Below are 15,000 nucleotides of genomic sequence, written 5' to 3' on the forward strand. Positions count from 1 at the left end.
TTTAAATGATCATGAATATACATATTTATACACACATGTATACATATGAATATATATACACATCTACATATGTAGTCACATAGGTATATATATCTATTGTATACACTAATTACGTAGCCCACAAAACACATTTGTTCCTGCAACCAAGTAACAGTAAGCTAACAATTATTCTACAAAATATATAGCATGACAAATCTAGATTTGGAAAATGTAAATACTCTTTTGAACCAAAACATCTGGAATACACTAACCTTTGGAATTAAAGTTTAGTTTTGTTAGTAAATATGCCTGTGTGTTTTTCCTCACCAGTCCTCTAGAGAAGATCCACGTTATATATGTGCGTGTGTGTGCACATATATATATATATATATATATATATATATATATATGTGTGTGTGTGTGTGTGTGTGTGTGTGTATGTGTGCGTGTGTGTATGTGTGCGTGTGTGTATGTGTGTGTATGTGTATGTGTGCGTGTGTGTGTGTGAATGTGTGTATGAGTGTGTGTGTGTATGTGTGCGTGCGTGAGTGTGTGCACACATGGGTATATATTATACCCATACAAATATGGGTATAACGCACAAACACACACAGGGATACAAGTACTCAAATAGAAAGAACATACACACACACAGGCATCCAAATACTCATGTGGGTATAACACATACATGCAAACACACACATATTTGTTTGCGTGTAGCGTGTGCATGTGTGCGTAAAAGATGGAATAATACACTAATATGAATGTCCTCACCCAAATTTTAGATATAGAAAGAGCGTGAGTTATGGGGCAGAAAAAAAACTAGAGATATGACAATGGCTTTTGTATTATCTTGCTCTCTTGCCCTCTCTCTCACTTTGTGTGTTGCATTTGTGTGCTGTTCTTGTGTGTGTGTGTGTGTGTGTGTGTGTGTGTGTGTGTGTGTGTGTGTGTGTGTGCCTGACTATTTTTATTTGTATTTTTATCCTTATGTCAGGGTACCTTGCTGCCATACATTTTAATTCGATCAATTTATTACATCCAGTGGACGACAGACAATTTGACAGAGAAGTACAAAAGGTTCATAACCGTGTCACAGACATAACCTAGTATAATTGCTTGGCAACTTGACCCATGTTTGCTTCTGCAATCGATAAGAGGATCTTTTGACTATTGACGCGGAAAGATAAATTGCCCTAAGCATATTGTCCTCTCTTCTGTATTGATAGAAAGCCTGGGGTATAAGTCTAAATTTGTTTATGCATATAAATATATTTATTCTGAATTTGGAAAAAAAAAATGTTCTCATATAGGCCTACAGTTAGTACAAGGATGTATTGATATTTTAATAACATTCTCGGTACACAGTGACGTATCCGTGGTCAACCATGACGTTACTGTCAATATTTTTGCAGATTACAAAATAAAGAGCTTTGTACACCAAAATAAAGGAATTGGAGAATTCATATTTTTTTTTTTTTTAATATATTGAAGTGGCAAGAATACATGCCATGACCATGTAATACACGTTTATTTATTGTATTTACACATAGATGGCTCTACAAGTTCTTAATCACCAAATAGTCAGTTATCAGAACTACCTATCTTACCTGTTTACCCTCTTCCCTCACTTTAGGAAAGGGTCTTTTGTATCATTTCATTGTCTAAAAGATTTTTTTGACAATTTAATAACCATAACATCATTGATAATAATATTAACGGTATCGATAGCAATGTTATTAATAAGAAAAACACATTTTCCCGCCAATTCAAGGAATTGGAAAATCAAGATCGGTAACTAGGGCCTACTGATAGACTCCTTGCCGGCTGAGCACATGTGGAGCTATCTGTATGTAACATAATTCACCAAAAGATGCAGGGAACAGAACATAAATCCGGGGCGGTTGGGTTAACGGATCAACAATTCTATTTTTACTGGCTTACCCACTGGCTTTCATTGCTTCTTCAGTACGTTTTCTGTTCCTTCAATCAAGTAAAGAGAAAATTAATTATAATGACAGCTGATCACAATTCGAAAACTGTAGCCAATCAGCTCATTGCGGAAAAAAATGAAAAGCCGGAGATGCTAACAATCCTGATTTTGTGTTTGTTTTTACCTGCTCCTCTTTTAGTTCACCAGTCTGTCAGTCTCAAACAATGAGTCAATCAATCGATATCTGTCTATCGCTATATATCATATATTTACGAACTTAAATCCCTTTCTTTCTCTTGGTAGAATATATGATGTAGTTTCAGTTTCACACAGCCATATGGTACAAGGTAAACCCTGCCTGTAATGGACAGAATTACAAAAGTATTTCCTCCACAAGTTAATGATAAAAATGTGAAGAGCGTAATACTTTGGTACAAATTTACGGAATGATCGTGCTAATGTATGTATCTGATGATAGTCATAAAGAAACTGAAAAAAACGTTGATTATTATTACTATTATAATAATTATTATAACATACACTCCCATACACGTGTATGAATATATATATGCACACACACACACACACACACACACACACACACACACACACATATGATATATATCTGGCAATGAGAAAGAGGTGTCGTGGCTAGGTTAGTGATGATAAGTGCTAAAAATTACGAGTGGGAAGGCTTCCGTGATAGTGCTACATAAGAGAGGAAGATTCTTATATTCCAACCAAAATAGAAATAATAATTCATCCAAACGTCTCACAAGTCTATAAAATTCGATATTGGACCATGCAGACTGGACCTGTTAAGTTAATAGGAGTGCCCGAAAGCGTCAACTAGGAATACTAGGTTCCATTACCATGCTAAATAAGTTCATAAGATGATAATGCCCATCGAGAGTGCCACTATAGATAGAAACAACGAAAAAAAGATAATAAAAACCCTTCACAAGAAAAGAATACCAAATTACGAAATCGTTAGAAAATGACAAGCATCACCTGCCCCCATACCCACATGACTCAGATTAACAATTCCAAATCACGCGGGCATTACAGTTTTCCCTCAAGTAGATTTGCTAAGGAACTGCCAAACCGTCAGTATGTAAGTACAGTACATCACAAAATCAGGTAGGTTTAAACACGGTTACCATAAAGCAACAAATAATCAGCCACTTGACAGAAGATCCGTCAGATAAAATATGCATTAACAAAGCATAATTCAAGCGATGGCACCTCAACCGAGTGCCAGAAGCTGACCCCACGACCCGTGAACACGGTCGGCCGAGGGCGCTGGCCGGTAGGCTTAGCAACCGCTAAGAAATGCGACACCTCCGAAAAACTGCCAGATACAAAATCACCTGACTCCCAAACCCCATCCTCACATTCCGACATCGTCCTAAATCCTCCTCTCCCACATCATCCGCTTCCATCCCTCGACCCCTCTGCTGCAAGGCTGCAATTTATGCTCATTATAAAGCAAGGGCTTGTTATAATGGAGTGCATGTGTGCGCTCAGGCAGACACTGTTCAAATATTTGTGAACGAGTATGAGTAAGTATGCACGGAAGTGCGCAGGTGTATGCGTGTTTGTGTGTACGTGTGTGTATGCAAGAGAAGCACTGTATACGTAGACGTGTATATCTGTGTGTATGTGTTATATATTCACATGTGTGTACGTGTTCATGTGTGTGTATGCAAGAGAAGCATTATAGATGTGTATATATATACGTGTGTGTATATATATTCATATGTTGTGCATGTATATGTATGTATATATATATGTGCGGGTATGTGTATATATACTTATGCATATGTGTAGGTGTGTATATATGCGTTTATATGTGTATATGTATACGTGTGTATGTATATGTGTATATGTATATATATGTATATGTGTGTATATGGGTATGTGTGAATATAATTCATACACATGCATACTCCTATTAGCTTAGGAGTATGTATGTGTATGTATGTGTATGTACATATATGTGCATGTACAGGTGTCTACATATGTTTGTGGGTGAACACTAATGTCCAATCATAAACGTATGTGCGCATACACGTGTGTGTAAGCATATGTATGGCTATACTTATATGTGTATGTATAGGTATGGGTGCGTATACACATATGTATGCACAAATGGTGTGCGCATATGTCTATATATATGTATGCATGTACATGTATGTAGTTGTGTATAATGTAGATGTATGCATAGGAGCATATGTAAAGGTGTATGCTTGCCTGTGCATTTGCACGAAAATTAACATATGCGTATTACTTAGGGTGAACAACTATGTCTGCACTCGGCGTACATATGCATAAATGAAATCAGTGTACAAAATATAAACCCACATATATGCACTTCTGATACTCAAGCCCATAATCACGGGAGTATACCCTGTCGTGGTGAGCAGGCCCGTACGTTGCTGCTCTTAAGTCCAATTTAGACAGGGCCAACCCTACTGGAGAGGCTTATCAGTGGCAACCCGGCTAAACTACCCCCCCTCCTACCAAGATGCACCTAAGCCAGTAGGTGGGGAATAACCCGGAGGCGAAGAAGCCGCTGGTTACAGCGGCGATCAGGATCGATCCGGAGCAGAGGGTGCTGAAAATCGGTTAAAAACAGGCCGCCCCACGTTGATGAACCTTTGCAAATAAAAATTAAGAACAATGAGAACTGAATCCGACTTACTAGCATTATTTGAGAAACTCCCTTTCATTAACTCAATGTCAGCGGGTGGCGAGACTACAATACCATGCTTTCTTTCTTTCTTGGATTTCTTGGCTATCAACCAGCGGCATGTGGCCAAGGTTATTAAGCCAATGGATCCTATTTATTCTGTCAATCTAAATAAGGTCATAAAGTTTTGTCTCCCTTAGAAAAGTGATTACTTTACTTATTATATTTTCATCATTAGTTAGAAGATTTGATGTTATAAAATCTGTTTTTTATTCTTAAGTAATTTATGAGTGGTTGTCTATGGATATTGTAGGTTGGGCATATTGTTAAGAGGTGGTTTATTGTGAGGATGGTGGTACAGTGAGGGCATCGTGGAGGAGTTTTTTTCTATATAGGGAGTGAGGTGGGTGATTTTGGTGGCATTTACCCTGAGGCGGGGCAACACCACCTCCTCCCTTCTGATTTTCCTGTGGGCTGTGTCCCACAGTTTGATTGTTGGTTTTATTTTTTCTACTTGAAGTAGGCACTTGGTAATCCCCACGATCAGTGTGCTCCATCTTCTCCCATCGCAGCTGTGCGCTAGGTTAGGGAATGTGCCAGGCGCGGGCTTCAAAATAAAGTGTTTCCATTGGCGCAGAGGCGCTAAATCATGGGTATTTCCTGATATGACGTAGAGGAATTCCCCAGCTTCAACCTCGTACCAATATTTTTTTGTCTCCGCCGTTTCTACGCGAAGTTACTGTGCATCTGAAAATTTGCCCGTGTTTGACCCCATTCTAAAACAGTGATCTTCATTTGATATCAAGTTGAAAGATAGGTAGGATGTTGAAACATATATTTGTCCATATTCTGGTGCATTTTCATGACATCCTGTGCAGCATAAAGTTGATTTTATAACCGCGAACGGCACGATGTCTATGCCGTAGTTTTCAGCAATCCATCATGGCGGACATCGAATGGCTGGAAATATGCCTTTTTATTTCGCCCAAATATCCTGATTAAAATGTGCTACTGCATAAAAATAAAGCACTAAATCATTTAAGTAACATCTCTAGATGCTATTCCTGGCGATACAAATATAGATCAACCTTTATGTATCCTTGATTTTGGCCGATATTGATCTGGCGATTTCGATAAAATTTCCTCTGGTAGAAGGCGATCGAGGTCACGTGACCCGCATCACGTGTTAGTAAACAAATGACCACGTGGGCTGTTGTTTTATAATCGGCTGCTTATTATTAATACAATATTATTAATATAATATTATTAATATGCTTATTATTAATATAATATTATTATTATTATAATATTAGCTTATTATTATTATAATCGGCTGCTTATTCAATATGGCCGCCAGTCTCCCTCTGATTGGCTGGAATTTTGATATGTATACCGGTAAATATTCATTAAAAGACATGTCCAATGAAGCATATGAACTTTTTTCACCATTTATTGTTATCTATATATCTTGGAACTCTAAGAGTTTCTTTGTCTTTGCTGAAATGAGTCGTATTGGTGTAGACCTTCGACCTTTGATCTTCATTCAGCAAGGTCACTGCGGGTCCACTATGACGGTATGACTTGCATCGTATTTCCCATGTCACACTTGACCTCTGGTGAAAATTTCAGCCATTTATCTTCAGTAATAACAGAGTTAATGGTTAAAGTCTTAATGAGATCACAGAGTTTTCTCTGTCTTTAATGCATTCTCAATTAAAACAAAGGGCAGGTATTTAGGACATTCAAATTGAGCTATCGCTTGAACGGATCAATGGATTTTGACAAATGAAGTCTTCTCATTTTCTTCAGAAACTCCTGCTCTATCCAGCCAGATGATAATAAATCTAATTTGCTTTTATAAGAGACACAAAACACCTGAGATCTGTACAAAGTATGGTAGTGTCCAGATCGCCAGTTGACCCGGCTAATTTGTCAGCCTGTTCATTACCATGGATACCAGAGTGACCTGGTACTCGTATTAGCTTGATTGATTTGTTGGCACCATGTAACTTACGAATGATATTACCCAGCAATTCATTTTTAAGTGGTTTCTAAAGATTTAATAGCTTTAGGTGAACTTAATGAATCGGAAAAAATAACTATTATATCGTGGGTCGTCGATAGTGCAAATCAATGGCTTTATCAATGGCAAAAAGTTCAGCAAGAAAAATCGATGTATGATTCGGCAGTCTAAACTTTAGTTCACATTCAGTCGACCATACACCCGCACCTACACACTCATCTGTCTTGGAGCCGTCGGTATATATATATAAATATGAAAAAAAAAGTTTAATAAGGATCTCTCTGAACCTCTGGCGTACCTCATCCTCCGGCGCCATGGCCTTGGCTGATGGAAGCCAGGTTTCCAAGATAGAAAAATAGGGGTTTCCCATGGCGCTACGTTTGATTGAACCAGGGTATCGATGTGTGTCGATGAGATATATACCGACTTTCTCGACGAGGTCGTGGAGTCTCGTGGCAAAGGGCCTAGTGCCTCCATTGCCATTAGGGTGGCTCGGGTCCCGAGCCACCTTTGCGGCATAGGTCAGTGCTAACTGGCCGCGTCTGAGTCGGAGGGGAGGTACTCCTGACTCAAGACACTCGATCCAAGTACATTTTAGGGCTCCAACACACAGACGCAAACAAGCATTCTGCACAGCATCCAAACCTTTCAAACTTGTTTTCGATGCCGAACCATACACGATTGACCCATAATCTACTTTAGACCTAATCAGGGCTTTATATACCATTAGCAGACTGTCTATCAGCTCCCCATTTATTACCAGAAATGCACTTTAATAAATTTAGTGCTCTTTGACATTTATTCTTTACTTGACCAATGTTCTCTTTCCAATTAAGTCTACTATCAAAAAGTAGACCAAGAAATTTAGCAGAATTTTGAATAGGTATTGGGTGGTTGTCTTGAGTTAGCCTGATGTTCGGCTTCCTCCTTCATGAAAAAATACCCCAATACTCATTCTAGTGGAAAACTTAAAACCCCACTGGAGGCCCCAGTTATGAATCATATCCAGTGCCAATTGGATGCGATTTGCTGAGAATTCTGCATTATTGCTGGAATGCCGTAGTACAGTGAGTATTTAAGATTCCGAGGAGTAGCTGGTTAGATGTCATTTATCATACACAGAAATTATGTTGGTGACAAGACACTTCCTTGTGGGACCCCGTTTGCCTGGACAAAAATATCCGAAAAAGTGACATTGTCAGAAAACAATCTGACAGCAAACGTTCTGTCAGAAATGATTTTTTAAATAAAACAAGGCAAGTTTCCACTTAATCCAAAAGCATAAAGTTTTCTGAGTAGGCCATATCGCCATGTCATGTCGTAGACTTTTTCTATATCTAAAAATACTGAAATCAAATAATATTTTTTGGCAATTGCCTCTTATATATGACTGTCCAGCTTTACTAGTTGATCGAGAGTTTGGCGTCCCTTTCAGAAGCCGCACTGCTCGTCAACTAGTAAATTACTGGAATTTAAAAAATGCAATAGCCTACTATTAACAATTCGTTCCATGACCTTTCATCAGCAATTTGTCAACGCAATTGGGCGGTAGATGGCAAATTTGGGATTACCCCCTCCTTTCAATATGGTAATGATGTGGGCGAAGTGCCATGAGTTTGGAAAAGTGTGGCTTTTCCAAATTTCATTTTACACTTCTAGCAACTTAATCATGTCATCATGATTAAGATGCTTTATCATCTCATATCGAATCTCATCGGGGCCTGGGGATGTTTCTCTACAGGCTTCTAGGGCTCGGGCAAGCTCATCTATCGTAAGATCTTTATTGTAATCAAAGTCATCTCCTGTGGCAAAGTGAATAGGTTGCAGCTCAGCCGTTACTTGATGGGCAGGAATGCTGGATGGTAGTTTGCTGAGCTGCTTGTATGAGAGAACTGCCTGGCGAGTGCATTAGCAATGTCTCTAGGTGAATCCAAATTGTTACCTTCGTCAATGATGTTGTTAATTTTGAAAGATGTTTTTTCTTATTGATTTTATTGATAGTGGACCAAACCTCTGATGTTTTTGTATTGCTGTTAATTGTAGAGACGAAGCTCCGCCAGGAGTCTCTTTTTGCTTGTCTTATTATTCTACGAACCCTAGCTTAACTACTTGCTCAACTCAACGTATGATGAGCATTAAAATCACCTAAAATTACTTTATTTTGTTTGCAGACGTTCCTGTAGAGCAAAGAGCTCATCATAGATTATCACTTTATCAGGTGGACAATAAACGGAACATAAAGCCAGATAAGTGCCATTAATTTTTACTTTGCATGCGACAAACTCCAAAGCAGAATCAATAGTCACTTCTGTAAAAGGGAGGCTTTGGTGAATGTACATGGCGACTCTACCCTCACAATCCTTCTGACACAAATGGTAGTTCCTCAGCGATACAACCCCGTCAGAGACGAGGTGTGCTAAATGCGTTTCTTGGAGAACTATAATATCGGGAGCATAGGACGAGGCTAATAATTTTAGGTCATTTACTTTAGATCTAAGACGTCATGGGCTTCAGCACATTTCCGGCAGTCTTTATCAATACATCTTAATGAGGTGTGTCCGAATTTTTGGCATCTATTACAATGCATTGTTTTTTTGGACATAAGGTCTTACTTGAACACGTTCATAACCGACATTGACATATTCAGGGATTTTATTCAAAGCAAAAGTAAAAAAACAGTCCAGTTTTCGTTCGCACATTCCCGTCCTTTTCGGTCATACAATGAACGTCCACTACGTCTTTGTCCCTCATGCTCTCGAGAATTTCACTTTCTTCCATCGTCCTCAAATCCCTGTGAAAGATTACTCCTTTACAGGTATTTGGGCCAATAGGAATAGTTACTCTAACTCGAAGATCATGAATTTGCGTCAGCTTAAGTAAATCCTTAATCTGGGAGTTATATTGTACTTTAACAAGGAGGCTTCCATTTCGCATTTTTTTTTTTTTACAAAATCAAAATTGCCGTCCACTTGACCATCAAGGACCTTTTTGATGATAAAGGGGTTCATGTTCAAAAGCGATTGATTTTCATTCACGCATTTTACATTCGCGAACCTTGCATTCTGGGTGGAGATTTTGAAAGTTGGTCGTCTCGTCTTGTCATTAGTGGAGGTGCCGTTGTTCATAGTCGAAGAGTAGTCATGAGTCGCCCCTCCTCCTTGAGGAGAAGGGGTAGCCTGGGAATCATTCATTCTGGGTATTGGACCAGATCCGACCCCTCTGCTCAAAAACGTAGTCCTGAAGGGACAAAAACCTCTTAACTGTTATCAACCTAACAGCAATAGCTAAGAGAGTAAAGCAGTTTTCCGTCCTCTACCCCCCCCCCCCCCCCAGTGGAAGCCTGGTTGCGGTCTCCAGTACCACAGAGGGATCAAGATATGTGTGGGACACTTCCTTACCGCCGAACTTGCCTAGGCGAAGGACGGTAATTCAATGCCCACCCCCCAAGCGAATACGGGCGTTCATGAGGAACTCCGGTAGGCTCAGGAAAGTCACATTAAGATGAAAAGAAATCAGGACCAAAGAAAAAGTGCGCCCAAATGACGCCCCAGACTACTGGGCCTCCCTACCCAGGGGTCAAAGCCACAAGGGCTACCCTGGTGTAGAAGAGAGCTGCGCGTCTGAGGTGGGGTGCTGACTACGCCTACTGCCTCATGCCACCTGCAAAAAGCAAGAGCACTGAAGGTGCTGGCAAAGCACTATAATGTGCGAAAGGGTCTGGTATAACAGGGTTTACTTTATTTCAATTACTCTATGAAACTCAGAAACAATAATGCCAAGAAAGAGGAGAGGCCCCGGGCTCCAGCGTGGCTCTTGTGGCGCAAGACTTGTTACTTTTTGTTGCTGCGTTTTAACAAGGTGTTGCCTCATCAAAAGTTCATACACGAGTCTGCCCACTGTAATAAGTTTATCTATTATCTTTACATATAGATGGCTCTTCAGGTGCTTAGTCACCAAGGAGTCAGCTATTAGTCTTATTTGTCTCATCTGTTTACCCTTTTCCTTTCATTTTTTGAGAACTTCATGTCTATTATTTTATTGATTTTAATATCAATATTTAATAACAATTTAATAATCATAATATCAATAAGAAATATAACAATGTCAATATTAGTAGTACTGGAAAGAAAAACGCATTTTCCCGCTAATTCAAGGAATGGGGAAATCAGGATCGGACACTAGGGCCAACTGATAGACTTCTTGCTGCTGAGCACACGTGGAGCCATATGTATGTAACAAAACTCACTAAAATCTAAAGGGGACAGTAAATAAATCCGCTGACATTGGGTTAAATGGGATATTGTAGGACTGTGAAGTTAGAAGTCTAGGCGAAGAACAGAAGATACTAAATGATGGACACGTTCTATTGGAGAGGTAAACCCCGGGGTAGCAAGCAGGAATTAGGAGTAGGTTTCTTAGTTCACAAACGTTTTGAAAGAATATTGTGGAATTCTATAGTATAAGCGAAAGATAATAAAATAAAGCAATAAAGCAATAAAACTAAACAATAAGTACAACTTAAACTTTGTTCAAGTCTATACTCCAACCTGCAGCCGTGAAACCATGGTGGGAAATCACAGAATAGGCACTACAAATGAGAGGGGACTAATGCTGATCGATTTTGCGGAGGCTCGATCACTCAATAGCATGAATACATTTTTCGAAAAAAGACTAGAGCGGAAGATGACATGGAAGTCGCTATCTGACATCAAAAACGAAATTAACTTCATAATTTCAGTAAGCGCGATATAGTAAAAAATGTGGAAGTTATTAATAAAGTAAATGTTGGCAGCGACCGTAGAAGGGAAAGGAATAAACTTATACCAAAACCGGAACCAAATTTAGCTAAGTTGAAGACCAAAGTGACAGAATTTAACCTGAACATCCAAAACAGATATTCACTCCTCAGCGACGAAGATCTTACCATTGACCAAATCAACAAACAGTTCAATGACATAATAAAGGAAGCTGCACTTGAAGTAGGTGGTAAGAACGTCAAGCAAAGCTCCAACATGCTCTCGGTAGAAATTAAACAGCTTATGCAAAAACGTAGGGTCATGAACGTATCGTCAAAGAGGGACAAATTAAAATCTGTTAAACTAACAAAGACTATAAATATAATAAAGAGATATGTACGGAAATACAATACTGAACTAATAAATGAAACAGTAATCACAGGTACCATCATGAAAACAGCTAAAAGGGAAGGGGAAGAAATCAAACGTATGCGATAAAGAAACGACGTAGAAGTGACATGCAATAAGAATGAAATCTTCAGAGTACTGGAAGACTTTTACAGGGATCTATACATTTCAAATGAACAGCCATGGATAGAAGCGAACGCGGTAAGTAAAGACGTACCTTACATCACAACAGAAGAAATGAAAAGTGCGCTTAAAGGGAAAACACCAGGTGAAGAGGGAAATAGTATAGACCTTTATAATAGACACACAACTCGCATCTCTGACAGTCTGGATTCTGACCAGCCTAGAAAACAGGCAGGATTCCGCAACAACAACAGACCACATACACACGCTCACCCAAATAAAAGAAAAATAAACGAATATTGGAAAACCTTGTGTATGGTATTCATCAACTGCACAAATACCAGCAGTACTAGAAGCTATTGGAAGACAGGGAGCAGAGGAAGTATATTGTAAAGTATTGGAAGATATATACGAAGATGGAACAACAACCATCAAGCTCCACACAGAAGCCGGTAAAATACCAATTAAAAAAAGTGTTAGAGCTGGCCTTGAGGAAATATTCTAGAAGCTAGAATGGAACGGAAAGGGTATCAAAATAGGAGAGGAATAACTAAACAGGCCCATGCGTTGTTGCAGAAAGTATTGTTCTCTTTAGTGAATCTGCAAATGAAACTAATAAACTATCTGAATAGAGAAAGTCTGAAAGTCGGACTTTGAATGAACAAGAAAAAGACTGAGATCATGTTCGTCAGTAGAGCATGTACAAGGCGAAGCGCTAGAGGTAGTGGTAGTATACCTATGTATATATATATATATATATATATATATATATATATACATATATATGTATGTACTTACACACACACAAATATATGTGTATGATATACATATATGTATATATATAGACACAACCGCACACATATATGTGTACGTGTAAATTATATATATATATATATATATATATATATATATATATATATATATATGAGGCGTTGAGAATAAGAGAAGCAAACTCGCCCAAATCAACTTTTGAGATGAATGGGTTTGGTTTTCGCCATAACCTTGACTCCGAGCCAGGCGAACAAACTACATCATTTCCTGCGATTAGATTTCATTGAAAACGGGAGTTCAAGAATAGCATTTTTGTAAAGGTGGCAAGTTCGCCTCTCCCATTATCAACGCTGCGTGTATGTGTTTCTATGTATGTATGTATGTATGTATATACATATACATATAACCGTTGATCATCATTACTATTATAAACATTATTATCACACCTTATACTCACACACACACATACACACAAACACAAACTTACACATACACACACATAAATACATACATATATGTGTGTGTGTATTTGTGTTTATCTGTGTGCACGCACGCTCATGCACACACACACACACACACACACACACACACACACACACATACACACACATACACACACACACACATACACACACACACATAAATATATATAAATCTGTACACACACATAAGAACACAGAAACGCTACTGCCAAAATACAGAATACATGCAAACGCCTGCACACACACACATACACACAACACACACACACACACACAAAAAAAAAAAAAAAAAAAAAAAAAAAAAAAAAAAAACCGCACTGCAACCTCCCCCACACATACACCAGTACACATAAAACCAAAACACCCCAGTAAACGCACATCCCCCTCCCACACTTACCGGTGCTTGCAGAGGGTTTGTGCGCCTCCTCTGACGTCGCTGACCCAACTGAAGCAACGCGTCCTGTGCGCTTCATTTTCTCCGAGCCCGTTGAGACCGACTCATAAAGGACAAGAAATATTTTCCTTGCTCGCGACGAAAAAAAATAGTATTTATTATTCATGGAAGATTCGTAAGAAAGATCGATGGAGGGACGGGTACAACGGTCAGTCTATGAAGATTTAAAGAAGATTTAAAGTGAGTTTAAATTTCGATTCGTAATCTACATTTAAGGAGATTCGGAACAAAATGAAAGGCGATAAACATCCAAGAAATAACAAGACATCAACAAGAAAATGTAATAAAAATGACAATGAATATCAAATACGTCCGTCCGCTTGATATTAGTCATATGTAAATATATATATATGCACATATGTATATATATATATATTTTTTTTCTCATTCTTTTCTTTTCTTTTTTCACAACAGTCACCAGCCTCCAGCCAAATACCTTTCATATTATGATAATGATATATATTTTTTTTATATGCCCAAAAAATAATGAACAAGTAAAATACCGACATACCTTATAATCGTATATATATATTCATAGCCATGTTTCTTCTCATTACTTTTCTCTCCTGTTCGTGAGAATGGTGATGTCTGTGGAATCGAAGGCGGTAAAAGAATTTAATGCCGGTATACATCAGAGAGAGAGAGTGATAATTAAGGAAATACTGTTTCGCAGATCAAGGACAAAGACTGGATACACCATCATTAGAAATTTAAACAGCAACGCATATTTCGGCAAAGTGGTTTTTGCTCTGAGAAAAGATATCATTTTGACTCAAGACAGAAGCACCAGGGCGAAATGTTTTCATTTTAAAAAATATCTATGTCAATGATTATGAAAATACAGTAGATCTACTTGGACATGATACGAAAAATTCCCCTGTGCGGATACTTAAATACAGAGAAAAAAAAAAAAAAAAAAAAAAAAAAAAACAGCAAGAAAGAAAGAAAAGTGAAAAGCTATGGTTTGTTTTGGATACAAAGATTTCATTTCTTTAATTAATCTGGGAAATGGAAACTATGCTTGCAGTTGCGCACGCACAACCGCATGCACTTACGCAAACATGCTTATATAGACATACATTCACACATACACACATATGCACATACGCAAACACACACATACACAAGTTCTGCTTAGTGTTTGCTTTTCGTGAAACCAAGAACGATTTTCCTTTTCTCGCTGTGATGTTAAGATGCCGTTCCACTGAGAAGGAAGACCATTCATGAATTAAGTTCATGTTTTTTTTATTTCATTCATCCTTCTTTGACATGAAATGATAGACAAAAAAATAAAAAAAATAAAAAAAATAATAACGGACACGAGTTACAACTTCAGCGCCATACTTCAGGAACCATTCGAGTCCGCCTTTAATCTCGAGTGTCGTCTGCGCCAAAGTCT

At 38.3% G+C, this 15,000-nt stretch overlaps 1 protein-coding gene across 2 annotated transcripts in view; it reads right to left on the reverse strand.

Annotated features, from left to right (window-relative positions):
- The window catches only part of LOC125039178 (attractin-like protein 1), a 51,964-nt gene that overhangs the window by 30,340 nt on the left and 6,624 nt on the right, over positions 1–15,000 (reverse strand). Inside the window, exons 2-3 of one of the 2 annotated variants that reach the window (XM_047632955.1) lie at positions 14,113–14,189; positions 13,545–13,669 (exon numbers count right to left, since the gene is read on the reverse strand). The exons of the other annotated variant lie outside the window; for it this stretch is intronic. The gene's annotated coding sequence lies outside the window, so the exon portion shown is untranslated. The remainder of the gene's footprint in view (positions 1–13,544; positions 13,670–14,112; positions 14,190–15,000) is intronic. 2 annotated transcript variants of the gene reach the window in all.

The sequence above is a fragment of the Penaeus chinensis genome, chromosome 26, assembly GCF_019202785.1.
Source record: "Penaeus chinensis breed Huanghai No. 1 chromosome 26, ASM1920278v2, whole genome shotgun sequence".
Taxonomy (NCBI): Eukaryota; Metazoa; Arthropoda; class Malacostraca; order Decapoda; family Penaeidae; genus Penaeus; species Penaeus chinensis.